At 45.5% G+C, this 25,668-nt stretch overlaps 1 pseudogene; it reads right to left on the bottom strand.

Annotated features, from left to right (window-relative positions):
- Positions 1-3,593: 3,593 nt before the first annotated feature.
- LOC787631 (spindle and kinetochore-associated protein 3-like) lies at positions 3,594-25,091 on the bottom strand (annotated as a pseudogene).
- Positions 25,092-25,668: the final 577 nt, after the last annotated feature.

The raw sequence follows: 25,668 nt of genomic DNA, 5'->3' as shown, positions 1-25,668 counted from the left end.
GTAGAACTGATTTTTCTTTAACAGAACTTTCTTTTGAATCAGATCAGAGTACCCTCCTTGTTTTATTTCACATTGAGTACACAGATACGTAGACATCCATAGAGATAAATAATTTTTTTAAATTAATTTATTTTTCGCTGCCCTGAGTCTTTGCTGCTGCACGGGGCTTTCTCTAGTTGGAGCGAATGGGAGTTACTCTCTAGTTGTGGTGTGGCATATGGAATCCCTCCTGGACAAGGGATCAAACCCAGGTCTCCTGCACTGGCAGATGAATTCTTAACCACTGAACTCCCAGGGAAATCCAAGATAAATAATTCTCTACTTTAGATTTTAAACTCGGTGAGAACCACGCAGACTACTAGTCCTTGTTTAATTCCATAGCCTCAAACTCTTGGTAGAAAATCTAATATTACATTTTTTTTCTCATCTAATTTGGAAAGATTTGAAAGATGTAGGGGAAGAAGGAAGTTAAATAGGATATGTGAAAACAGAATTCTCTGAACTTGAGTTGATTGAACTATAAAAAGAAGCAGGGAAGGAGGCATTGTGGTCCAAGCCATGGAGCCCACCGTATTCCATTGGTAACCAAAGCAGCAATGCTGAGTCAATGGCCCAGGACATCCTGGGTGTTTTCTGAGAAGAGCATATGCGAAAGGGGAGCAAGGATAAGTGGGGGAAACCAGTACTCCACCAATCATTCACATTCATGAGCAATCACAAATTAGGTGTTTTCACTGTACTATGTCTGGAAGAAGGCATGGCAACCCTCTCCAGTGTTCTTGCCTGGAGAATCCCCATAGACAGAGGAGCCTGGTGGGCTACAGTCCATGTGGTCATGAAGAGTCAAACACAACTGAGCGACTAAGCACATTGTACCATGTGCATTATTTTCAAATGCCTTTTGATAGTGGTTTCTAACATAATTCTACAGTGTTATGAGAACAGACTCAGTATAATTTCAATACTTTTAGACCATGAAATTTTTGCACCTTGTTTTATGCCCCTGGATATGTTCCAGTGTCTCCTAGCTTATAATCTATGGGAACTTGAATAGAATTTGTATCTTAGTATTTTATGAAAATTGTGTAAATCTTAGTTATATTGAATTGATTCATAGTGTTTTTCAGGTCTACTATATCCTTCACTACAGATGGTGACTGCAGCCATGAAATTAAAAGAATTTTTAATTTTTAATTTTTAATTTTAATTTTCAGACTACTTGGAAGGAAAGTTATGACCAACCTAGATAGCATATTCAAAAGCAGAGACATTACTTTACCAACAAAGGTTCGTCTAGTCAAGGCTATGGTTTTTCCAGTAGTCATGTATGGATGTGAGAGTTGGACTGTGAAGAAGGCTGAGCGCCGAAGAATTGATGCTTTTGAACTGTGGTGTTGGAGAAGACTCTTGAGAGTCCCTTGGACTGCAAGGAGATCCAACCAGTCCATTCTGAAGGAGATCAGCCCTGGGTGTTCTTTGGAAGGAATGATGCTAAAGCTGAAACTCCAGTACTTTGGCCACCTCATGCGAAGAGTTGACTCATTGGAAAAGACTCTGATGCTGGGAGGGATTGGGGGCAGGAGGAGAAGGGGACGACAGAGGATGAGATGGCTGGATGGCATCACTGACTCAATGGACGTGAGTCTGAGTGAACTCTGGGAGTTGGTGATGGACCGGGAGGCCTGGCATGCTGTGATTCATGGGGTCACAAAGAGTCGGACACGACTGAGCTACTGATCTGATCTGATATCCTTCTACTTCTCTGTATATTTGTTCTATTCATTTTTGAGACTTTGATATTGAAACTCCAACTAAAAATCTTAGTTTATCTACTTAGAAAAATAATTTTAATATAATAGTGGAACTATATGTACCCTTGTTCTGTGTTTTCCAAGTCTCCTGTAAATGTGTTATCATACTTTCATAATTTAAAACATAAAAAAGAAAGAGAAAAAATAAAGTGATTTTCTTATAGAAAAGATAAATAATTAGATAATAAATAAATTAGTTTACAATTTGGGAACTACTTTTGTTCGCATCATACTTAGAGTAGCTTCAATCATAGTGAAAAGTTAGGAAGATGTGATGAACGTAAAAGTCACTTCATTTTAATTTGGATCTATCTCATGCATCTGAGGAATGGTCCTATTGGCTCAACTCTGATACCCCTCTGGCAGCCTCTGCAGAGGTTGCACCTTGTCAGCACTGGAGGGTGCTTATACATTTTTATCCAGATAAACACAATGTGACGGGTCTTCCCACGAGCCTTATGATCTACATCAGGCTGATTCAGCAAAGATTATCCTCTTTTATGGTTGTGCCTTGAAAGTCATGTGGGAAGACCCGTCACGTTGTGTTTCTTCATTTTGTCAGAAAATTGTCCCTAAAGAAAAACTTATTCTCTGTCCTAGGAGCTACTGTGTAGTTATAATTTAAGTTTTGCTAAGTATAATGTTACCTTGTTTTTCAAGGTAAGCTCTGGTCAACCTTATAGTATAATGATGCTAACTCCTGAACTGTATCAACCTTTTGTACACTGTTTACTGTGGCTTGGTATATATAAGTCCATAGAGTGGACAGGATTGCTTAAGGAGGAGTGAGTATATTCACAATATACTAAGGAATGAATCCTGGAGTTCTCATTTTAGAAGATGGAAAAAGGCAGAAAAATCTAGCAAAGGAGATTGAGAAGCAGCCAGGGAAACAGGAAGAACATATTTCAAGGAGAGTGGTTGTTTCCCATCCTCTATCCCTTGCTGACCTTAAAATTTGCTCCTCAAGTTCAGAGGCCCGAGTCCCAAACAAAAATGCTCTCATGCCTGAGCCCTCTACTTTGACCTGCGCTGATGGCATCACCAGTTCCCACTTCTCTCTTATCATCATCAAGCCTCCTTCAAGCCTTCCTTCCCATCCCCCTGAAACAATTATGACAGATCAGTCTGGCACTGTCCATGGATTCCACGGTGTTATGGTGTTATGGTGAAGATCACTCAGTCATGTCTGACTCTTTGCAACCCCATGAACTGTAGCCTACCAGGCTCCTCTATCCATGGGATTTTCCAGGCAAGAGTACTGGAGTGGGGTGCCATTGCCTTCTCTGCAGTTTAGCTACCGAGGCCTATAAATTCCTCTTTTGCTGAATCAGTTTAGGCTGTCTTTTGTAAACAACAGTGTCTTAAAGAGCACTGTTGAAATAAAAGGTATAGAAGACTTGGGACAGTCATCAGAGGAGACAGTGGGCAGAGCCAATCCCAAGGAAGAAGCCCAGCTCTAGCAACAACTGTCCAGCCCTGAGAAGACTGAAGGTGGTCTCATGTGAGTGGCAAACAGTAACGTTTAAATTTCAAAAATTATTTATCCTACTTCCTAATATTATTTAAACCACACAGTTTCATGAGTCAGGGTAAACTTGAAATCAATGAAATAATAATGATCTTTCAAAACTGAGTAGCTGATCTACACATCAACAAGACAGGTTAGATTAAATCAAACTTAACAAAAAGCATTTTATGACATCAGTGTCCATACTCATCTTTAATATGAGTCAGTTTTTCAAAAGGGGGAATACGTAGGGGAATGTCAAAAACAAAGTGAGAGCAGATTTGCTTTCATCTCTGTTCGGTTTCTATAATGGAAGGATGGACCCACATCATTTCTTCACCAGTTTTCTTTGTTGCCAGCATCTCACACGTTCTGTCCTCCATGCCGAGGAAGGAATAGTTCGCTGGGTGGCACCACTCTAATTGCTACCAGAGTCGCTAGGTTTGAGTTACATTTTGACAAAATCTGGCAAATATCTTTTGGAATCTTCTGTAGTAACTTCTGGAGGTGTAGGTGTTTTGAGAAGATTCTTGTAAGAAGAAATCGTAGGAGAAGAGGGACCTGCAAAATTCTCAAAACACTTGTCTGAATTTGAAGCTAACAATGCACTTTCTTTCATTTCCAAATCATTTGATGAACTGTTTGCTTTTGATAATGGATAATTTGTGGATTTTTTTCACAGCTATTTGTAAGGCCTCCCCAGATAGCCATTTTGCTTTTTTGCATTTCTTTTCCATGGGGATGGTCTTGATCCCTGTCTCCTGTACAATGTCATGAACCTCAGTCCATAGTTCATCAGGCACTCTATCAGATCTAGTCCCTTAAATCTATTTCTCACTTCCACTGTATAAATCATAAGGAATTTGATTTAGATCATACCTGAATGGTCTAGTGGTTTTCCCTACTTTCTTCAATTTAAGTCTGAATTTGGCAATACGGAGCTCATGATCTGAGCCACAGTCAGCTCCTGGTCTTGTTTTTGCTGACTGTATAGAGCTTCTCCATCTTTAGCTGCAAAGAATATAATCAATCTGATTTCGGTGTTGACCATCTGGTGATGTCCATGTGTACAGTCTTCTCTTGTGTTGTTGCAAGTTGTTTGCTATGACCAGTGTGTTCTCTTGGCAAAACTCTATTAGCCTTTGCCCTGCTTCATTCTGTATTCCAAGGCCAAATTTGCCTGTTACTCCAGGTGTTTCTTGACTTCCTACTTTTGCATTACAGTCCCCTAGAATGAAAAGGACATCGTTTTGGGGTGTTAGTTCTAAAAGGTCTGGTAGGTCTTCATAGAACCGTTCAACTTCAGCTTCTTCAGCGTTACTGGTTGGGGCATAGACTTGGATTACTGTGATATTGAATGGTTTGCCTTGGAAACGAACAGAGATTATTCTGTCGTTTTTGAGATTGCATCCAAGTGCTGCATTTCAGACTCTTTTGTTAACCATGATGACTACTCCATTTCTTCTAAGGGATTCCTGCCCTCAGTAGTAGATATAATGGTCATCTGAGTTAAATTCACCCATTCCAGTCCATTTTAGTTCACTAATTCCTAGAACGTCGATGTTCACTCTTGCCATCTCCTGTTTGACCACTTCCAATTTGCCTTGATTCATGGACCTGACATTCCAGGTTCCTGTGCAATATTGCTCTTTACAGCATCGGACCTTGCTTCTATCACCAGTCACATCCACAACTGGGTATTGTTTTTGCTTTGGCTCCATCCTTTACTTTGCCAACAAAGGTCCATCTAGTCAAGGCTATGGTTTTTCCAGTGGTCATGTATGGATGTGAGATTTGGACTGTGAAGAAAGCTGAGTGCCGAAGCATTGATGCTTTTGAACTGTGGTGTTGGAGAAGACTCTTGAGAGTCCCTTGGACTGCAAGGAGATCCAACCAGTCCATTCTGAAGGAGATCAGCTCTGGGTGTTCTTTGGAAGGAATGATGCTAAAGCTGAAACTCCAGTACTTTGGCCACCTCATGCGAAGAGTTGACTCACTGGAAAAGACTCTGATGCTGGGAGGGATTGGGGGCAGGAGAAGAAGGGGATGACAGAGAATGAGATGGCTGGATGGCATCACTGACTCAATGGACGTGAGTTTGAGTGAACTCCAGGAGTTGGTGGTGGACAGGGAGGCCTGGCATGCTGTGATTCACGGGGTCGCAAAGAGTCGGACATGACTGAGTGACTGAACTGAACTGAACTGAATTTGTGGATACCAAAGCCGTGCTGCTCTTTGCAGAAGGGACTGTCAAACCAGGAGTGCAGAAGGGAGAATGGGTGTGCTCAGCATCATTTTTTTCCAACAGCTGGGTCTTGAGGCCAGGAGTGGCAAAGACATTATCATTGGGCACTCGTTCTATTTCTGTGGTCTCCTCACTGTTAGTCTTCACATTTTTAAGTCCAATTGTATAATCGTCATTTAAGCACATAGTATATTCAGAGATACCAAAGTGTTCTAATTTAGGAGTTACACACTCAAAATCATCCATCTTTAGTGCACATTTTGGAGTTTTTACTAGTGACTATTTGTAAAATAGAGTTAAATTTTTTGGCTCTTCTTTCTGGTTGTTTATTGCTTGGGGTGAGTTTGGCAGAACTTGAGATACAATGTACTATTCAAGTAATATTTAGTGCTCTAAGCACTTCTGTTTCTGAGAAGTCACCGCGTAGTTCACAGGTTTCTGATTTTGGACTTGAGTAGTACATTGTATCCCAAGTTCTGCCAAACTCACCCCAAGCAGTAAACAACCAGAAGGAAGAGCCAAAAGAGATCTTCACGACCCAGATAATCATGATGGTGTGATCACTCACCTAGAGCCAGACATCCTGGAATGTGAAGTCAAGTGAGCCTTAGAAAGCATCACTACGAACAAAGCTAGTGGAGGTGATGGAATTCCAGTTGAGCTATTCCAAATCCTGAAAGATGGAATTCCTTTGTCTTGCAGGCTAGCTATGGCACGGACTAAGCAAACGGCTCGAAAGTCCACCGGCGGCAAGGCGCCGTGCTAGAAAAATTAAAAAACAAACAAACAAACAAACAAACAAATCCTGAAAGATGATGCTGTGAAAGTGCTGCACTCAATATGCCAGCAAATTTGGAAAACTCAGCAGTGGCCACAGGACTGGAAAAGGTCAGTTTTCATTCCAATCCCAAAGAAAGGCAATGCCAAAGAATGTTCAAACTACTGCACAATTGCTCTCATCTCACACGCTAGTAAAGTAATGCTCAAAATTCTCCAAGCCAGGCTTCAGTAATACATGAACCGTGAACTTCCAGATGTTCAAGCTGGTTTTAGAACAGGCAGAGGAACCAGAGATCAAATTTCCAACATCCGTTGGATCATCGAAAAAGCAAGAGAGTTCCAGAAAAACATCTATCTCTGCTTTATCGACTGTGGCAAAGCCTTTGACTGTGTGGATCACAATAAACTGTGGAAAACTCTGAAAGAGATGGGAATACCAGACCGCCTGACCTGCCTCTTGAGAAACCTATATGCAGGTCAGGAAGCAACAGTTAGAACTGGACATGGAACAACAGACTGGTTCCAAATAGGAAAAGGAGTACATCAAGGCTGTATATTGTCACCCTGCTTATTTAACTTATATTTGGAGTACATCATGAGAAATGCTGGGCTGGAAGAAGCACAAGCTGGAATCAAGATTGCCTGGAGAAATATCAATATCAATATGTCACCTCACATATGCAGATGACACCACCCTTATGGCAGAAAGTGAAGAGGAACTAAAAAGCCTCTTGATGAAAGTGAAAGTGGAGAGTGAAAAAGTTGGCTTAAAGCTCAACATTCAGAAAACGAAGATCATGGCATCTGGTCCCATCACTTCATGAGGAATAGATGGGGAAACAGTGGAAACAGAGTCAGACTTTATTTTTTGGGGCTCCAAAATCACTGCAGATGGTGACTGCAGCCATGAAATTGAAAGACACTTACTCCTTGGAAGGAAAGTTATGACCAACCTAGATAGCATATTGAAAAGCAGAGATATTACTTTGCCAACAAAGGCCTGTCTAGTCAAGGCTATGGTTTTTCCAGTGGTCACATATGGATGTGAGAGTTGGACTGTGAAGAAGGCTGAGCACCGAAGAATTGATGCTTTTGAACCGTGGTGTTGGAGAAGACTCTTGAGAATCCCTTGGACTGCAAGGAGATCCAACCAGTCCATCCTAAAGGAGATCAGTCCTGGGTGTTCATTGGAAGGACTGATATTGAGTCTGAAACTCCAATACTTAGGCCACCTCATGCAAAAAGTTGACTCATTGGAAAAGACCCTGATACTGGGAGGGATTGAGAGCAGGAGGAGAAGGGGATGAGAGAGGATGAGATGGCTGAATGGCATCACTAACTTGTTGGACATGAGTTTGAGTGGACTCTGTGGGTTGGTGATGGACAGGGAGACCTGGCATGCTGCGATTCATGGGGTCACAAAGAGTCGGACACAACTGAGCGACTGAACTGAACTGAACTGGACTCTGGTTTAGAGTCAGTGACTTCTTGTTCATCCACTGAATTTTTCTTGGCATGTGGATTATATTCATACTTATGGAAAAACTCTTTCATTTTCATGATATTCACTGAATTCTTTTTCATCAATATTTTTGTTGCCTTTATGAAACCAACGCTTTGTTGACTTTCCAAGCTTGCTTTATCAAGAATAACATTGACTTCATCCTTTAGAGTTCATACTTCCAATTCTCATTGGACAATCTTCAAAGTCACTGTCCTCTCTGTGCAGCGCTAGCTGCAACCTGGCCGTCTCCCCATCCAGGATGATGGCCAGAGACCGCAGCTTCCCACCAAAGGCTGGGATCAGATCCATAGAAGAGCCTGGTTCTCTGCCTCAGCACCCACGCCCATTTGAATCCCAGCACTGGAAATGCCATAGGCTCCGGGAGCCTCGAAAGGCCTTTTTTGCAACCAAAAATTCTTGAAGACTTGAGAAAATGTGCTGCTTTATCTCAACATGTCATTAAACGTTCATTGTCCTCAGGAATATATTAATAGTATTGACAATAAAACAAGAAGAAGGATTTTAGAAAAACCAAGCTGTAAGCAAACCTCATTGCTGACAAACTTAAGCTCTCGAAGACTTGGCGGATGAAACTAAAATGATGAGGATAATGAGCATGATATAGATTATACACAAAACATGCCAGGGGATAAAGTCACCCACAGAAAGCCGGGAGAGCTCAGAGAGAAGGGTTCTGCTCAGAACCCCACAAACACAGGCATTCAAGAGGAAGGCAGAACCAGAGACATCCAGGGAGGGGAAAAGAAATCTTTCTAGTGCTGTGAGGGGAAGAGGGTCGTGTGCTGGGACATCTGAAAACAGGCAGGGACTAGGGACGTTAAGACTGAAAAAAGATAGGTAGCAACCAAGGAGGTGCTAGTGTCCCTAATTTTTAAGAGGTGCTGAGAGCTGAGCCAGGGAAGGATGGGGAGGATGGGGAGGTCCCTGACAAGGCACATGGAAGAAAGCCTGGTAACTGACTCAAGACATCTGCTCTAAGGTGGACCCTGAGAACTGTGTTACTTATTAACAGCTACTCACAAATGCAAATGGCTTTACTTTCAAGGAGGAGGAAAGGAAGGGAGAGAAGGGAGGGAAGGGGAAAGTAGAGAGGATTTAATACCACCCTTGGGCTCCCCAGGTGGCACTAGTGGTAAAGAATCCACCTGCCCATGCAGGTGATGTAAAAGACTCGGGTTGGATCCCTGGGATGGGAAGATCCCCTTGAGAAGGGAATGGCAACTCACTCCAGTATTCTCACCTGTAAAATCCCATGGACAGAGGAGCCTGGCTGGCTGCAGTTCATGAGGTCACAAAGAGTAGGAGAGGACTGAGCAGCTGAGCACACATGCACACAATATCACCTGTAGTTACCTATACTCTGATACAATTTCTGGAAATAATGCAATGTAGGAGAGTTGGCACTGGGGTGCTGGGAATTGTCCATGATCCTGCATTTTAAAAGATGCCATGTGGCTGCTGCTGTGAAAGAGGGCATATGGAAATGCGAGGCAGGTCAGAAGGCCACTGCAGAATCCAGGAAAGTGATGAGAGCACAGCCTCTCCACAGGCAGAGGGGCATCCACGGTGGAAATGGACCTGGAAATTGGAGAGCCTCCTGGAAGGGGAAGCAGTGGGAAATGAACCCAGAAGCCCGGAGGACGCAGATCCCCCGGAGAGGCTTGTGTGCCCGGGAAGGGGCCACTTTACCTTTGGAGGTCAGGCTGGGAGGACGGACGTGGGTGTAGGTAAATTGTAGGTAAAGGGTGGGAAGTTACCAGAAAGCACACGCATGACCTCAATTTTCTCAGTGACTCACAAGGTGAGTTTGTCTGCTGAGAGCAGGGGCGGGCAGGAATTGAGAATGAGTCTTGAGGAAAGCGCTGAGGTCTATTAATAGTCTTCTAACTAATCAGTTGCTGAGGGGGACTGCGGGTCTGTCTTCCGGCATCGGAGGCATGAAGGCGACCTCTTACCGGGGACCACGGTCCCAGCTCTGCACCCGCTGCTGTGTGTGGGATGGACAGTTAATACTCCCATCTTCCCTGTGTTCTGCACTCCCGGGGTCACCGCTATATTTAAATAGCATGAGGGTCACTCACATTTCTGCTGCCTCTGTGAGCATTCACGTCCTGAATAGCTAAGACACACTGGGATTTCAAATAAAACTTAAAACTAAATTGTACTATATAGACTGTCATTGCTGAGCAAAGCAGCCTAAAAATTTACAAAATATTTTTGTTGTTGTTGTTGTACAGTTGCTAAGTTATGTCGGGCTTTGCAACGCCATGAACTGCAGCACACTAGGCTTCCCTGCCCTTCACAAAATATCATTAATGAGAATTGAAACCAAAAGTGATTTCTGCTTACAATATTCTGGTTAAGTGTTTCTGAGTTGTGCTCCAAATCTACAATAAACAGAATGTTATTTCCCTATCCTCCATACAGATTAAACTTTTTTCAGTTATACATATACATGTATCTATTATTTTCCAATTTTTTTTCCCAATTAGGTTGTTACATAATATGGAGCATAGTTGCCTGTGAAAGTTTTGCTTTTAAAAAAAGAAAAAGATTATAGAGGATTTGCCAACACCAGACAATGAATTATTTGCAAAGATTCCTTGTGGTATATTACACAACTCAGTCTGCTTTCATATATATAGTGTCCCACATGGAGAAGGAAATGGCAAATCACTCCAGTATTCTTGCCTGCGAAACCCCATGGACAGAGGAGCCTGGCGGGCTACAGTCCATGCGGTCACAAAGAGACACCACTGAACAACTGAGCACGAACACATGCTTGGTAGCAACTCAGTTATTTTTGTGCTGCGTGAGTCACTCTTGTCTTGTTTCAAACTGAATGGGAAAAATAGGAAATAAATAAAAGTGAAAACTTTGTTTACCAGGAAAAAAAAAATAGCATGAGGCCTGGAGGAAGCTACTGATTCCAAAGTGGGAGCTTTTAAAAAATGGTTTGGATTATTGTTGGGAAATTTTTTTGTGCTCAAAATATATAGCTTGTACATACATATACATACAATGAGTGAATATATACTTTGTGTATTTAATGACAGTATACATGTACATGTGTCATAGCACTAATATGTGTGTGTATATGTTTGTAGGTATGCAGACATATGGGTATTATAAATGTATTATGTATGTATACACATATGCATATAATCCATATGGGTTTCCCTAGTGGCTAAGATGGTAAAAAAATCTGCCTGCAACACAGGAGACTCAGGTTCAGTTCCTGAATGGGGAAGATCCCCTGGAGAAGGGAATGGCAACCCACTCCAGTCTTCTTGCCTGGAGAATCCCATGGACAGAGGACCCTGGTGGGCTACAGTCCATGGGTTGCAAAGAGTCGGACACGACTAAAGTGACTGAATACAGTACAGTACCTTTTCCTTAAAGTCCTTCAACAGTTCCCCATTTTCTCCTGACCGAGTCCCAGCCAGGCCCTTCATGGACTGGGTCCTGCTTGTCTCCTCCAATGTCTGTCCTTCTTGAACCCCAGGCTCCACCCAGGCCAGGTAGCTTGCATTTCTCCCATAATGCATCTGTGCTTTGCTTGCTTGGGTTCTGATTTCTGCGACGCTGTTCTCAGCCCCCACCACCTTCCAGATGGAAAACACCTTCTTATCCACCTCAGCTCCTCTAGAGAATGTTTCCCAAGATTCCGTTGTTTCAAATCCTCCAGCCCTTACCAGGGAAATGACTGCTTTCTCTCTCTCTCTCTTCTTCACTGTCCCTTGTACACATCATTCTCACAGCAAATATAGTATTAAATGCACTTGTTTATTTACAGGTCTGTCTTCCTGTGTGCTTCCCAGGTGGCACTAGTGGCAGAGAGCCTGCCCGCCAATGCAGGAGCCACAAGAGAATGAGTTCCATCCTGGATCGGGAAGGTCCCCTGGAGGAGGGCATGGCAACCTACTCCAGTATTCTTGCCTGGAGAATTCCATGGACAGAGGAGCCTGGCAGGCTACAGTCCAGTGCGTCACAAAGAGTCAGACATGACTAAAGTGACTTAGCACGCACAATATCTTCCTATGCCATACCCTGGGGGGCAGGGGCAAAATCTGTTTATATAGTATGGTTTTAAAATCTTTGGCTCAAACTATGTGACCTTGGGCCGGAGAAGGCAATGGCACCCGACTCCAGTACTCTTGCCTGGAAAATCCCATGGATGGAGGAGCCTGGTAGGCTGTAGTCCATGGGGTCGCTAGGAGTCGGACATGACTGAGCGACATCCCTTTCACTTTTCACTTTCATGCATTGGAGAAGGAAATGGCAACCCACTCCAGTGTTCTTGCCTGGAGAATCCCAGGGACAGGGGAGCCTGGTGGGCTGCCATCTGTGGGGTCACACAGAGTCGGACACGACTGAAGCAACTTAGCACTTAGCACTAGCACATGTGACCCTGGGCTATGTAACCTCACTCAGCACAAGAGATATGTAACCTCTTCTATATCTGTTCCATCTTCCATACAATTCGAATGTAATCATAGTCTCTATGCCATAGAATAGTTATGAAGCATTAATGAAATAATGCATGTGAAGTGCTTAGAGAAGATCTGATATAGTCAACCAAGTGTTTGATCTAAGGAAGTATATAACTGATAACAACTGTTCAGTGGTTAAAAGGATGAATATTTATCATTGAGAATTGATAAGAAGAATGAATAACCTAATCCCAGATGTTTATTTAGAAAGACAAATGAGGAAGTTGAATGACTGGAAGAAAGAATATTATAAGGGAACATCTTTTGGTGTCTGTATGGTCAAAATACCTCCAAAGACCTCTCAAGTTTCTGCCATAAACTCTTGCAGTCCTCCAAAACCAGCCTAACCAGGCTACAGAGATCTTTAAAACATCACAGTCTTCTTAGAAAACAAAAACTCAGTGAAACCAATAAGAAAGGCTCACTGCCATAGTTCTCACTACGAAGCCGGCAGAGGCTCATTGTGCTTTAAGAATGCAAGCCAGTCCGGCTGTAGACTTTGAGGAACTTTTGTGTGTTTTCTATACTGACCCACTTGCATCAAAATGTTGGCAAACTAGGCTCACTCCTGAAAGTTAAACAGTAAATAACATTTTCTCCAACTAGCCTGGCTTATGGGCATAAATTCTTATTTTACATGAGCAGGTTCTATCTACTTTCAAGGTACGCAGCTGACTTCAACAGTGGACATTAAACACTATATAATATACATGCATCATTTGCTATAAGGCAACACACGATGCAGTGAACATTACTGGAGTCTTCCTGGTGATGGTACCTGATTTCCATGCCACCCTGTTAAAGTGGACTTCACACCCAGTCTCAGGGGTGGATCTTGTGATCCAGGTCTAAGCCATCAGCATGTCTCATTTCCCTATCCTTTGATCTTCGTGGACCATATGTGACCTAGTCAAAGCCAATGACGTGCAATGACATTTTCACTGCATCTTCTGGGGAAGAGACTGTCACATAAAACCTTTGGCATAAAATATAAGAGAATAAGTGGGTTAGCGGGGACCTTTCTGCCATAAAATCCAAGGCTGAAGTCAACACAAAGGAAGGCAGAGCAAAGAATAAAGTTTTTAAAATTAGGCAGGTGCCACGGAGAAGTCTGAGCCCTGAATTGAGTCTTGTCTGTAGCTAGCATTCTCTTTTCAGTGTCTGAGTCAATAAATTCCCTTTTTGACTAAGACAGTTTGGGTTGGGTTTTTCTTTAACCGCAACTAAATAATCCCAACTGGCCCTCATCAAAGTCACTCTTTCCAAACGGGAGCTCCACACTCTGATTCTATCAAAAAGATACCTGGTGTCTCTGGAGAACTCAGATGTGAATGAATCACAGCGTATTCAGGAGGATAAGTGTCTTGGGTAAGAAAATATCTCCTTTGGGGAGGCCTGTGGTTCATGTTTCTGTGTGGGCCAGGAAACTCCTATAAATTTCACCTGTTGACACATTTTCTTTGCAGGCATTTTGCTGCTTCATGGGGAGGAGCAGGAAACAGAGGTGGAGGAGGGAAGGCGTGAGGCAAATATGAATGATTGTGCAGGAAGCAATACAGCTGATGGCCTTTAGCAGAGGGCTGGCATGTGGGTACATGCGGTGTGAATTCACAGTGGAGGAACTAATCAGGCAACGTTATCTGATCTGGAACAACAAGAAAAAGAAAGGGTCTCTTTCATTTTCCCCTGCTTTGGTCTCTCTGAAAGCCTTTATCAAGGGGACAGGCCTTGGAAGCACCCAACCAGAAAACCGTGACTTTGGATTGTGCTAAAGTGGGGACCCGGGATCTGGCTTGTTTTCCAGGGACTGACTGTCGTTTCGTTTTCAGAATGGAGCTGGAATTTTGTTCTGTGAAAATAGAACAGGTTCTGGACTGAAAACAAAAATCAGACATGCTGATGCTTGAATATGAAGAAGTACAGAGTTTCATAAGTTCTTCTGAGTAATAGAGGCTAGTCTCCAGCCTGGGGGTGAGGAGGTGGTGAGAGCAGAACCAGAGTCTGGGAGGTTATTTCTCATGTAAAATTCAAAAGCCCAAAGCAATACATTGAACAATCAAAATGCAAAGCAGCAGAGCCTTCAGGAGGGGACTTGGCCTTTGGGTACCATGATGGGTTTCAAACTTGCTTCTGTCCCACACTGTCTCCATGGTGATGAGAAGTTAGTTATCTTCTCTGAATCTGTTTCCTTATCTTTAAGCATCAGTTAGGTTCTTGAGAGAAGTACATAGGTTGGATTGTATCAAGAGTTTTGTTGTGGTTCAGTTGCAAAGTCATGTCCAACTCTTTGTGACCCCGTGGACTGCAGCAAGCTAGGCTTCCCTATCCTTCACTCTCTCCGAGAGTTTGCTCAAATGCAAGTCTGTTAAGTCAGTGATGCCATCCAATCATCTCATCCTCCATCACCCCCTTCTCCTCCTTCCCTCAATCTTTCCCAGCATCAGTCTTTTCCAATGAGTCGGCTCTTCACATCAGGTGTTTATGCATCGAGAGTTTATGGCCCATTGTAAGAACCTAAATAGAACCTAAATAAATGGTAATGACACATTTTCACTTTCTCTAGGAAGATTTAGATCAAATACAGGTTTGTATATACCAATACATGGGTACCTTCTTCTCATATGGCAGATAGAGGAGGCAAAGTTCAGTTTCACCTTAATGTGATTTTTTAAAAAATATCAAGAGAAAATCACCGACTTGCCGCCGTATCTCTGCACTTGTCCAGCTTCTTTGAAAGAAAGATCTTGTCTTTCAAAAGACAAGATATGTTGAAAGCAAAATCTTGTCCCTACACTACCGACAACTCTTTAATTCCAGACTGGCTAGAGACAAACCAAAATCAAAAGACCTCCATTGGACCGTTGATTTCTTGAGTATGAAAAGGAAAGTGTTAGTCACTTGGTCGTGCCCAGCTCTTTTGCAACCCTATAGACTGTAGCCTGCCAGGCTCCTCTGTCCATGGGACTTCCCAGGCAAGAATACTGGAGTGGGTTGCCATTCCTTTCTCCAGGAGATCTTCCCAAGTCAGAGAGTGAACCCACGTCTCCTGCATCGCAGGCAGATTCTTTACCAGTGCACTACCAGGGAAGCCCATGGGATTTGCTCCTTACTTCCCTGGTGGCTCAGACAGTTGAGCATCTATCTATAATGTGGGAGACCCGGGTTCGATCCCTGGGTCAGGAAGGTCCCTGGAGAAGGAAATGGCAATCCACTCCAGTACTATTGCCTGGAAAATCCCATGGATAGAGGAGCCTGGTAGGCTACAGTTCATGGGGTTGCAAAGAGTCAGACATGACTGAGCGATCTTCACCATAACACCGTATATCAATTCTACTTCAGTTTTAAAAGGATGGGCCCTTTTTTCAATGGATAATGAGAATAACAGAACTTGGTGCTCAGTCAGAAGTATCTGCTCCAGCTAGTTTCTTTTGCTGTGTTACTATGAAGTCTGGGATATTCTGGACCAGAGGAAGGGAGACCATGGTAGGAAGATTTCTGCTTAGAAATAAGACGTGGAGAAGGATCTAGCCCTTGGCCTTGCCTCTAACTCATGTGCTTCTCAAGCACCAAAAGAGCTTCCATCTCTGTGGAGGTGAATTGTATTGCAGTGGAATACATCCCACCCTACATGATGCCATGAAAATCTCCCACCCGTAGCGTGCAGCCCACAGCGCCCACTGCCAGGGACTTGGCCCGCTCGCCCCAGCTCTGCCTGCCAGACCACCCCTTTCACTGCAGCCTGCTGGCCCCAGGCCTCACTCCAATTCAGCCCACCAGACAAGCTTCTAGTAGGGCTGATGCTGACCTGGCCAACCGGGTGATTTTGCTTCCCTTGACATTTTCAACAGGGTGAAAAAAGTGACTATCTCTGCATCCCATTGAAACCTGTCTAAAACTTTCCCTCAGCATTCCAGCTAGCATCAACGGGACTTGTTTCTCCAAGTACTCTTCAAACAGACATCTTCAAATCCAAGTTCTTTGGAAGCTGCCACGCTCCTTCTCAACAGCCTGGCACATTCTTTTTGGTGACACTTTGGATTCTTCCTAGGTGAAAGCTGAGAGATATAAAGGCATTGTAAAAGAATTCTGAAGGGTTTGGGCAGGATTATTCTAAGGAATTTATCCACCCACTTCAAGCAATTTTCTTTTGTTGATCTTTAGGATTACTAGGGAAGCAGCCAGGGCTTTTGCTGATGGATCCCAGAATCTCATCCTTGTGGGTGCATAGAGTGTGGTATTGCCAGTGCAAAGGTTTTTTTTTTTTTTCCTCTGACTGGCTCAAAGTGGGATACCAGAGCTAAGTAAGAAATAAGCCCATGTAAGAATGAGAAGATTTAAGGATTATAATTGATTCTCCTAAACTTAGTTTAGAAGAGCAGGGTGGGGGTAATGGGGAGCAATTTTCATCTTTCTCCATCACATACTCAGGCCTCACCTGAGAAACAGTGTACCACCCACCGTCCATTTAAAGGTGAGGTTTTTCTTGGAGGGGTGTGTTGTGTGTGTGTGTGTAAAAGACGCTAGCGTTAGCAAGACTTGATCAATGAAACTGGTGCTAACTGGAGTTAACAGCTGCTGATAAATCAGGGAAATACAGGAGAAAAGAGATAAAGCATAGAAAACACCAGAGTTGGCCTCATTGAATTACACCAGGACAATGAGACCAGGGCCGTCTGCGCACCAAAGGCCTTCCCTCTTGGGTTCTTTGGGCAGAATTAGCAAAAAAACAAGTTGCAGAAGAGCCCTTTCTCCAGCCAGAATTCTTAGTAGGCAGTCATGTGGGGGTAATCACCTCTTTGTCTGGCTCTGATTCCCTCTCACCCTCAGACCCTCTGATTTCTGCCTGAATGGAAAGAACTCACAGCAGTTGAGTCTGGGAGAAGCGTGGGCAGTGGGGGTCGGGGGGAGAGGAGAGGAGCTCCACCATCTGGACAAAGGCCTTGGAGGTCTCCTCTCCCCACGCGGAGACAGGCAGGAAGGAGGCTGGTAGTCACACTGGTGGAGGTGATTGCTCCTTCACTATCTGCCCTCACCTTTACGACATGCCATGAGATGGGAATTATTGACCCCATCTTCACAGAACAAATAAGGTTAAATAAGTTGCCCAAACTCCCCAGCTACCATGTGGTGGGCTGGAGAATTTTTCCTACATCAGTCCAAGGGCAGGAGATGACTCAGCCATGGGGGGAAGGGACTGGGGATCTGGACAAGGCTTGACATCCTGAAACATGAGAGTCAGGGTGTGTGGGGGTGTGTGTGTGTGTGTGTGTGTGTGCTTGGTTGCTCAGTCGTGCCCGACTCTTTACAGCCCCATGGACTGCACACCCCCAGGCTCCTCTGTCCATGGGATTCTCCAGGCAAGAATACTGGAGCAGGTTACCATTTCCTTCTTCAGGGGATCTTTCTGACCCAGGGACCAAACTTGAGTGTCCTCCTTGGCAGACGGGTTCTTTACCACTAGGGCCAGGCGCTCAGTGATAAATGATACCCCGGTCTCACAGAGGTAGAGACAGAAAGAGAGACTGATCTGGCCTGCCCCACACCACTAAACTATTTTATTTTACTACTTTCATTTTCAGATGGTTTATGTATATGTATATATATATATATAAACAGGGAAAGGCAGACTTCTTTTGCTACAGACTCTTTCCTTTTTGGTTGCTGTCTTTTTCTATGTCATTAAAGACTGAGATTTTAAGATGTCGAATTCCAATCTAGAAGTTAATGAGGTAAGCAAAACTCAGTGGCAAACCAAGGAAATTAATTTAATACCCTCTCTTGAGGCCCTGGCAAGTATTCCCACATCATTTGGAGTAAGAGTCTGGCCACTGGCAGAGCCAAAACTTCTTGACAGTGGTCACAGAAAGCAGACACTATTGTTATAAGTTCAGGCTGGCATGCAGTTAAGCTGCATCCCTCGCAGGGAGATGTGGTTGTCTGCGGTCCAGCATCCATCCTGCTCTGGACAGAGGACTGTTGTTGTTCAGTCAGTCAGTCGTGTCCAACTAAGTCTTTGTGACCCCATGGACTGCAACACACCAGCCTTTCCTGTCCTTCACTATCTCCCAGAGTTTGCTCAAACTCAGGTGCATTGAGTCGGTGATGCCATCCAACCAACTCATCCTCTATCATCCCCTTCTCCTCCTGCCTTCAATCTTTCCCAGCATCAGAGTCTTTTCCAATGAGTCGGCTCTTCACATCAAGTGGACAAAGTATTGGAGCTTCAGCTCCAGCATCAGTCCTTCCAGTGAATATTCAGGGTTGATTTCCTTTAGGATTAACTGGTTTGATCTCCTTGCAGTCCAAGGAACTCTCAAGAGTCTTCTTCAGCACCACTGTTCGAATGGTCAGTGGATAATGAGCAGAATTGGTTCATACCAATCCCAGCTCTGGATCACAAATCACTTGTGACCTTCCACGCCCTCTTCTCTTCCAGCCACGGGAATGAGTGGACCCCAGAAACTGTATCAAGAGCCACATGCTGAACCTGGTGAAGCCACAGATAAGGTGGCGAGCTGTTTGGCTGGGAGAGTCAGCCTTGGACTGTCCGGAAATCAGGACATAAACTTGTGGCATGTAGAGCAGCTACCATGGGGTGATTTTTCTGCTATAGCAGCTGACACTTCCTTAACAAACACAGTCAAAGCCAGCTTCTGCTCGCCTTCCTGGCATCAGGATGGGAACCAAAAAGCTCGAGACCTGGGAGAATAAAACCCACTCTTCCAGAAAACAAAAAGACCTATGGACTTCTAAGCCTCAGGACTTTCTTCTCTTGTGTTTATGTCCCAACTACAGGGAGTGTGGAAAGAATTTCAAAAACATTTTCTTTATCTGATTTAGAAAGCAGCATCCAATTGTGGCACCCAGAATATTTATATCTCATTGGAGGGTAAAGTCATAAATTAAAACGATCTTTTTTAGATGATGGTGGGAGAAGGCCAAAGGAAATTAGCTTAAAGAGCGAATGATAGGGTTTTTAGGTAGTTTTATTGCCGTAAATAAAAAGTAGCAAATGAAGCAACTGACAAACAACTAATCTCAAAAATATACAAGCAACTCCTGCAGCTCAATTCCAGAAAAATAAACGACCCAATCAAAAAATGGGCCAAAGAACTAAATAGACATTTCTCCAAAGAAGACATACAGATGGCTAACAAACATGAAAAGATGCTCAAATCACTCATTATCAGAGAAATGCAAATCAAAACCACAATGAGGTACCATTTCACGCCAGTCAGAATGGCTGCGATCCAAAAGTCTACAAGCAATAAATGCTGGAGAGGGTGTGGAGAAAAGGGAACCCTCTTACACTGTTGGTGGGAATGCAAACTAGTACAGCCACTATGCAGAACAGTGTGGAGATTCCTTAAAAAACTGGAAATAGAACTGCCTTATGATCCAGCAATCCCATTGCTGGGCATACACACTGAGGAAACCAGAATTGAAAGAGACACTTGTACCCCAATGTTCATTGCAGCACTGTTTATAATAGCCAGGACATGGAAGCAACCTAGATGTCCATCAGCAGATGAATGGATAAGAAAGCTGCGGTACATATACACAATGGAGTATTACTCAGCCATTAAAAAGAATACATTTGAATCAGTTCTAATGAGGTGGATGAAACTGGAACCTATTATACAGAGTGAAGTAAGCCAGAAAGAAAAACACCAATACAGTATACTAACTCATATATATGGAAATCAGAAAGATGGTAATGACAACCCTGTATACGAGACAGCAAAAGAGACACAGATGTATAGAACAGTCTTTTGGACTCTGTGGGAGAGTGAGGAGGGGGATGATTTGGGAGAATGGCATTAAAACATGTATAATATCATATAAGAAATGAATCCCCAGTCCAGGTTCGATGCATGATACAGAAAACTTGAGGCTGGCACACTGGGATGACCCAGAGGGATGGTATGGGGAGGGAGGTGGGAGGGGGGTTCAGGATGGGGAACACATGTACACCATGGCGGATGCATGTTGATGTATGGCAAAACCAATACAATATTGTAAAGTAAAAAAAAAAAAAAGAAGAGTGAATACCAGCTGCCTCCAGAAATCCTCAAAACCCTGCTTTTGTGAATCCAGACGATTTTTGTGGACCTGGCACCCATCGTTTGGGTGCAATGTGTCAGTCTAAAGTGCTTGAGGGTGTTTAAAACATTTTTTCCCTTAAATACTTTAAATCCATCCTTCCTGCAAGTGTGTTTAGTCTGGTAACATGCACTATCTCCAGTTATCTGAGCATGCTGTGTGCTAAGTCACTTCAGTTGTATCTGACTCTTTGCGACCCCATGGACTGAGCCTCCTGAGCTCCTCTGTCCATGGGATTCTCCAGGCAAGAATACTGGAGTGGGTTGCCATTTCCTTCTCCAGGGGATCTTCCTGACCCAGGGATTGAACCCGTGTCTCCTGCACTCCTGCATTGCTTTAAGCCTTACTGCTGAGCCACCAGGGAAGCCTAATTATCTGAGCAATAAGTAGATTTTGTTTCCGCATCTGTCAAGTGCTGCTGCTGCTGCTAAGTCGCTTCAGTCGTGTCCGACTCTGTGTGACCTCATAGATGGCAGCCCACCAGGCTCCGCCGTCTCTAGGATTCTCCAGGCAAGAACACTGGGATGGGTTGCCATTTCCTTCTCCAGTGCATGAAAGTGAAAAGTGAAAGTGAAGTCGCTCAGTTGTGTCTGACTCTTCGAGACCCCATGGACTGCAGCCCACCAGGCTCCTCCATCCATGGGATTTTCCAGGTAAGAGTACTGGAGGCAGGTGCCATTGCCTTCTCCGCTGTCAAATGCTACAGATTCCAGATGGGGTTAGTGAGGTTGGTTGAGCTGGTCTCCTTCATTTCCACAGGAAAGTATATGATTGGATGGAAGGCTCAGTGTCATTAGATGATGAAAGGGTTGGTGTGAAAGAGAAGTTTTCTCAAAGGAAACAAGGAATCCTGAAATAGGAGCAAGCAAGGGGGCAATAGGGCTTCCCTGGTAGCTCAGATGGTAAAGAATCTGCCTGCAATGCAGGAGACCAGGGTTCAATCCCTGGGTCAGGAAGATCCCCTGGAGAAGAGAATGGCTACCCACTCCAGTATTCTTGCCCGGAGAATCCCGTGGACAGAGGAGCCTGCCGAGCTACAGTCCACAGGGTCACAAAGACTTGGACACGACTGAGTGACTAACACATACATACACACAATGAGGCAATGATTTTAGATGAACGGGATTTATATCAAGACCTTGGGGTCTTGATACCCAGAGCTCTCTGAAGTTCTAGTTTCAGCCTAGGTAACCAGGAATTATCACTGGAGCATCATTTATCTGGTCAGGGTGCAGAGAAGATTAAGGCTCTCTCAGAGCTGACTTACACATCTGGCCACACAGGAGAGAGCCATGAAATGAGCCAAACAACCCCTCTGCACTTAAACCTGTTAAGGGTAAAAACACATGGAGAAGATGCCCCAGGTGGCACACTGGATCTTCAGAGCTGAAAGCCGGCACCAGCGGATTACGCTCTGTTCCTGGTGTCTTTAAGACACTGCAATGAGTGTGTGGCTGGCCCTTTAAAAAAAGCACCAAGCCAGAGAAACCTCAGCCAGCAGAATTAGTCAGTTTGTTTTAGCAACAGCTTCCCGTGCCCTGGTCTCCCATTACTTCATCTGCATTCCCCAGATGCTGGGCCCACGGCCTGTGGCAGTCCCCGTCATGGTTTTCATAATCTCCCAGGGAACTCCCAGTACCTGGACAAACCCCGTGACCCCAGGACATCACCTCCTGGGTCACAGGTGGAACCTGATGCCCTCGCCTAGTATCTCTTGTTGTAACCCTACCTGCTCCTAATTGCAGACCTGCGTCAGAAGCTGCCACAGGCAGAGGGGAGGTGACCCTGTCTGGTCTTGCCCAGGTCAGCCTCAGCCACGCAATTCCAAGCAGCAGAGAAAAGTCCTGAATCCGGGGGTTGCTTAGTGAGGCTTCACTGAGAGGGTCACCCCCCTCAAGGATGGCCAGGGTCTTTGCCCAATGGCTCAGAGACCCAGCTGGTCAGTCAGCGAGTTGGCAACGCACTCTTCCTTACGCTCTATCCCCAGGAGCGGGCATCAGAGAAATCCCCATGGAGGCAAGGGACAGAGGATGATTCCAAGGAGCTTAAAATAGAGCTTACCGGCTGGGAAGTGACATGGAATCCAAGGCGGGAGCGGGCTTCAGGCAGGGCTGGATACAGACCCCATCCAGATGCTCCTGTCAGGGATCTGGCTGTTCATCTCAGAAGGAGTGGGTCCACCTGACAGGCAGGCCTCTGCCAGAGGCAGGGATGTTCACCCCAACAGCTTAGTAACTCCAGGGGATAGGCCTGCCTGCCCTAACAACTCCAGGAGGAAAAGGCCAGAGGGTGGTCTGACCAGCCAGGCTGGACCTGAATAAGCACCAAGGCCAAGGGAAGAGATCCCTGTGGTCAGCCAGGCCTGGGCCCGTCCCTTCTCCAAGAGGCTAAGGTTGGGGCTGGAGCTACAGCTAAAGAGTATTGAAGGGTTTTCTTTACACAAAATCAAGCTCAACAATGGCCTCCATGTTGCTGGCACCAGCTATCATCCTTAGGCCTTATCTTTGCTGTGATGGACAACCACCCAAGATACCGACCTGTTCAGCCCCTAGTCCTGTCTCCCTCTTAACTGGGCCTTTCTTTTCCAGTCTCTCTCTGGTCTTCCTTGGCTCCCTGACCTGCTGTCACTGGAGGCCACAAGCTCAGGCCTTGATCACTCTCTTCTCTCTGCACTGCTGCACCCCCGCTCTGCTAAACTCATCCTGCCCTGTGACCTTGAATGCCAACCCTGTGCCTTGGGCGCCAAGTCTATCCCTGGAGGACTCGCCTCTCGTGGGCTGCAGACTCCACTCCTTGTCTGTGGTGATGGACCGTCCTCTGGGGTCTATGCAGCCCCCAGCCCCCCACTTACACTGCCCCTCCAGCCGTCTCCTTGTCATGAGGATGGAGAGCTCCAGGTTCACTGTGGTTCAGGCCAAAAACCCACCCCCTACATCTGTGCTTCCACGCTTTCTGTCACACTCTACGTGCAGGCAGTCAGTGAATCGGGCTGTTCTAAGGCTGTCTGGACTCCGGTTCTCGCCTTCTCCAGCTTGGCCAGTCTGGGTCAAGTCATGTCATGCCTCACCAGCATGATCACAACACCCCTAACCTGGAGGCTGTCTTCTCCTTGGTCCTCTTTGGACCAAGATGAGAGGGCTCTCCTCTCAGCTGTCAGAATGAACCCGCAACACAGTCAGACGATGACTTCCTCAGGTCAGCTCCCGAAGGGACTCTCCAATCACTCAGAGTAAACCTCGTCCAGCCGTCAGCAAAGCCCCTCAGGGCCCCCACCCTCACCTTTCCCCTCCCCATCTCCCCTCTGATAAGCTCTGCCACCACCCCACCCCCACCAACATCTCCATTCACACCAGTTCCTCGTCGTTCCTCTCACTCATAGAGCACAATCGTGCCTCAGGGCTTTTGCACCTGCTTTCCCCTCTGCCCAGAGTCCTCTTTCCTTCCTATGTCTATCGGATTTTGAATCAAATATTCCTCCTCAATGAGGCCTTCTCTGACCACGTCTTTAAAAGTGCAGAACCCTTCCTGATGCTGGTACTTTTTGTCTTCCTTCACTGATGTAGTTTTCCCCGCAGGAGTTTTTATGTTCTAACTCACTTGTAGTTGTTCAGTCGCTCAGTCACGTCCTTCACTATCTCCCAGAGTATGCTCAAACTCATGTCCACTGAGTTAGTGATGCCATCCAGTCATTTTATCCTCTGTCATCCCCTTCTCCTCCTGCCTTCAGTCTTTCCCAGCATCAGGGTCTTTTCCAGTGAGTCAGCTCTTCACATCAGGTGGGCAAAGTATTGGAGCTTCAGTTTCAGCATCAGTCTTTTTATTTTTAATATTTTTTTACTTATTGATTGGTTTAATTTTTTTGCATACTGGTTTTGTCCCTGTCTCTTTCGCCAGCACTGGACTATGCAGGGAGAGATGTTTTTTGTCTCTGTGTTCTAGTGTGTCTAGTGCTGGTCTGCCAGCCCTCAATGACGTGGGGAATGAATGAAATAGAGTGACTGGCTCAGCCCCCCAATCTGACTCACACTGGCTGGGAGGCCCTCTCACCCCACTCACCTGTCTCAGCCTCTAGGGCTCTCACTGCAGAGACCAGGGGACAACACATAGTCACAGCCTAGGCCGAAACACAGTGGTAATATCCGACCAGGAGAAGTGAGGCCAGACCCCAGACCAGCAGGGTAAACGTTGGTGCGCTGACCTTCGGGTCGTGGGATGGCCCCAGTGGACAGTGGCTGGAGAGGGCCAGGCAGTGGGCGGAGTCTGTGTGTGGTGTCAGTCTTTAGTGGAACTGGCACTAGGCAGATGCCAGGGCCAGGCAGGGGAAACTGGGGACAGAACTCATGAGACACACAGAGCTCCAAGTGGCTGGGAGCCCAAACACAGCCAGTGAGCTTAACCAAAGACAAGTGATCCAGAGTCCTCTCCCAGCCAGGACTGATGGATGCCCGCTCTCTGAAGATGCCTGGCTTCCCCAAGGCCAGTGCCTGCCCTTACCTGAAAGGCTCAGCACTTTCTCTTTCTCACTTGACTGTGCTTCTTCAGGAAGGATCCCAGTGGCCTGGTTCTGGTGAGCCCTAGAGGGCAGCTTTCCCAGCTGGGCCCACACCCTCAGGAAAACAGCCATACTGCCCCCCAGACCTGGCGGCAGGCAGGCTGGCTGCCAGCATGGAGGAGGCCCTGTCTTCCCAACCCCACTGCACCTGGAGCAACTTCCCTTAGCATTACAGAATCTAAAGGTGCCTTGTGGAGCTAGGGTCCAGTGTCCAGTCCTCATTTTCTCAGCCAGAAACCTGAGCCCGGAGGGTTGGGTTAGTGGCAGTGGCCGCACAGTGCTGGTGCTTAGCTGCGGGCTCTCCCAAGACCGTCCTATTGAAAGTTGCTTGCATTTCCAAGACCAGGCCTGGCTGCCTTTCCTGTAAATTGTTGCTATTGATTAGTCACTAAGTCGTGTCCGACTCTTTGCGACCCCACCAACTGCAGCCCACCAGGCTCCTCTGTCCATGGGATTCTCCAGGCAAGAATACTGGAGTGGGTTGCCCTGACCTCTCCCAGGGGATCTTCCCGACCTAGGGATCAAATCTGGGTCCTCGCACAGCAGGCAGATTCTTTACCATCTGAGCCACGAGGGAAGCCCCAAGAATATTGGAGTGGGTAGCCATTTCCTTTTCCAGGGGACCTTCCTGACCCAGGGATTGACCCAC

The sequence above is a fragment of the Bos taurus genome, chromosome 14 (assembly GCF_002263795.3).
Source record: "Bos taurus isolate L1 Dominette 01449 registration number 42190680 breed Hereford chromosome 14, ARS-UCD2.0, whole genome shotgun sequence".
NCBI classification, from domain to species: Eukaryota; Metazoa; Chordata; class Mammalia; order Artiodactyla; family Bovidae; genus Bos; species Bos taurus.
This window is presented reverse-complemented; position numbering and strand designations above follow the sequence as displayed.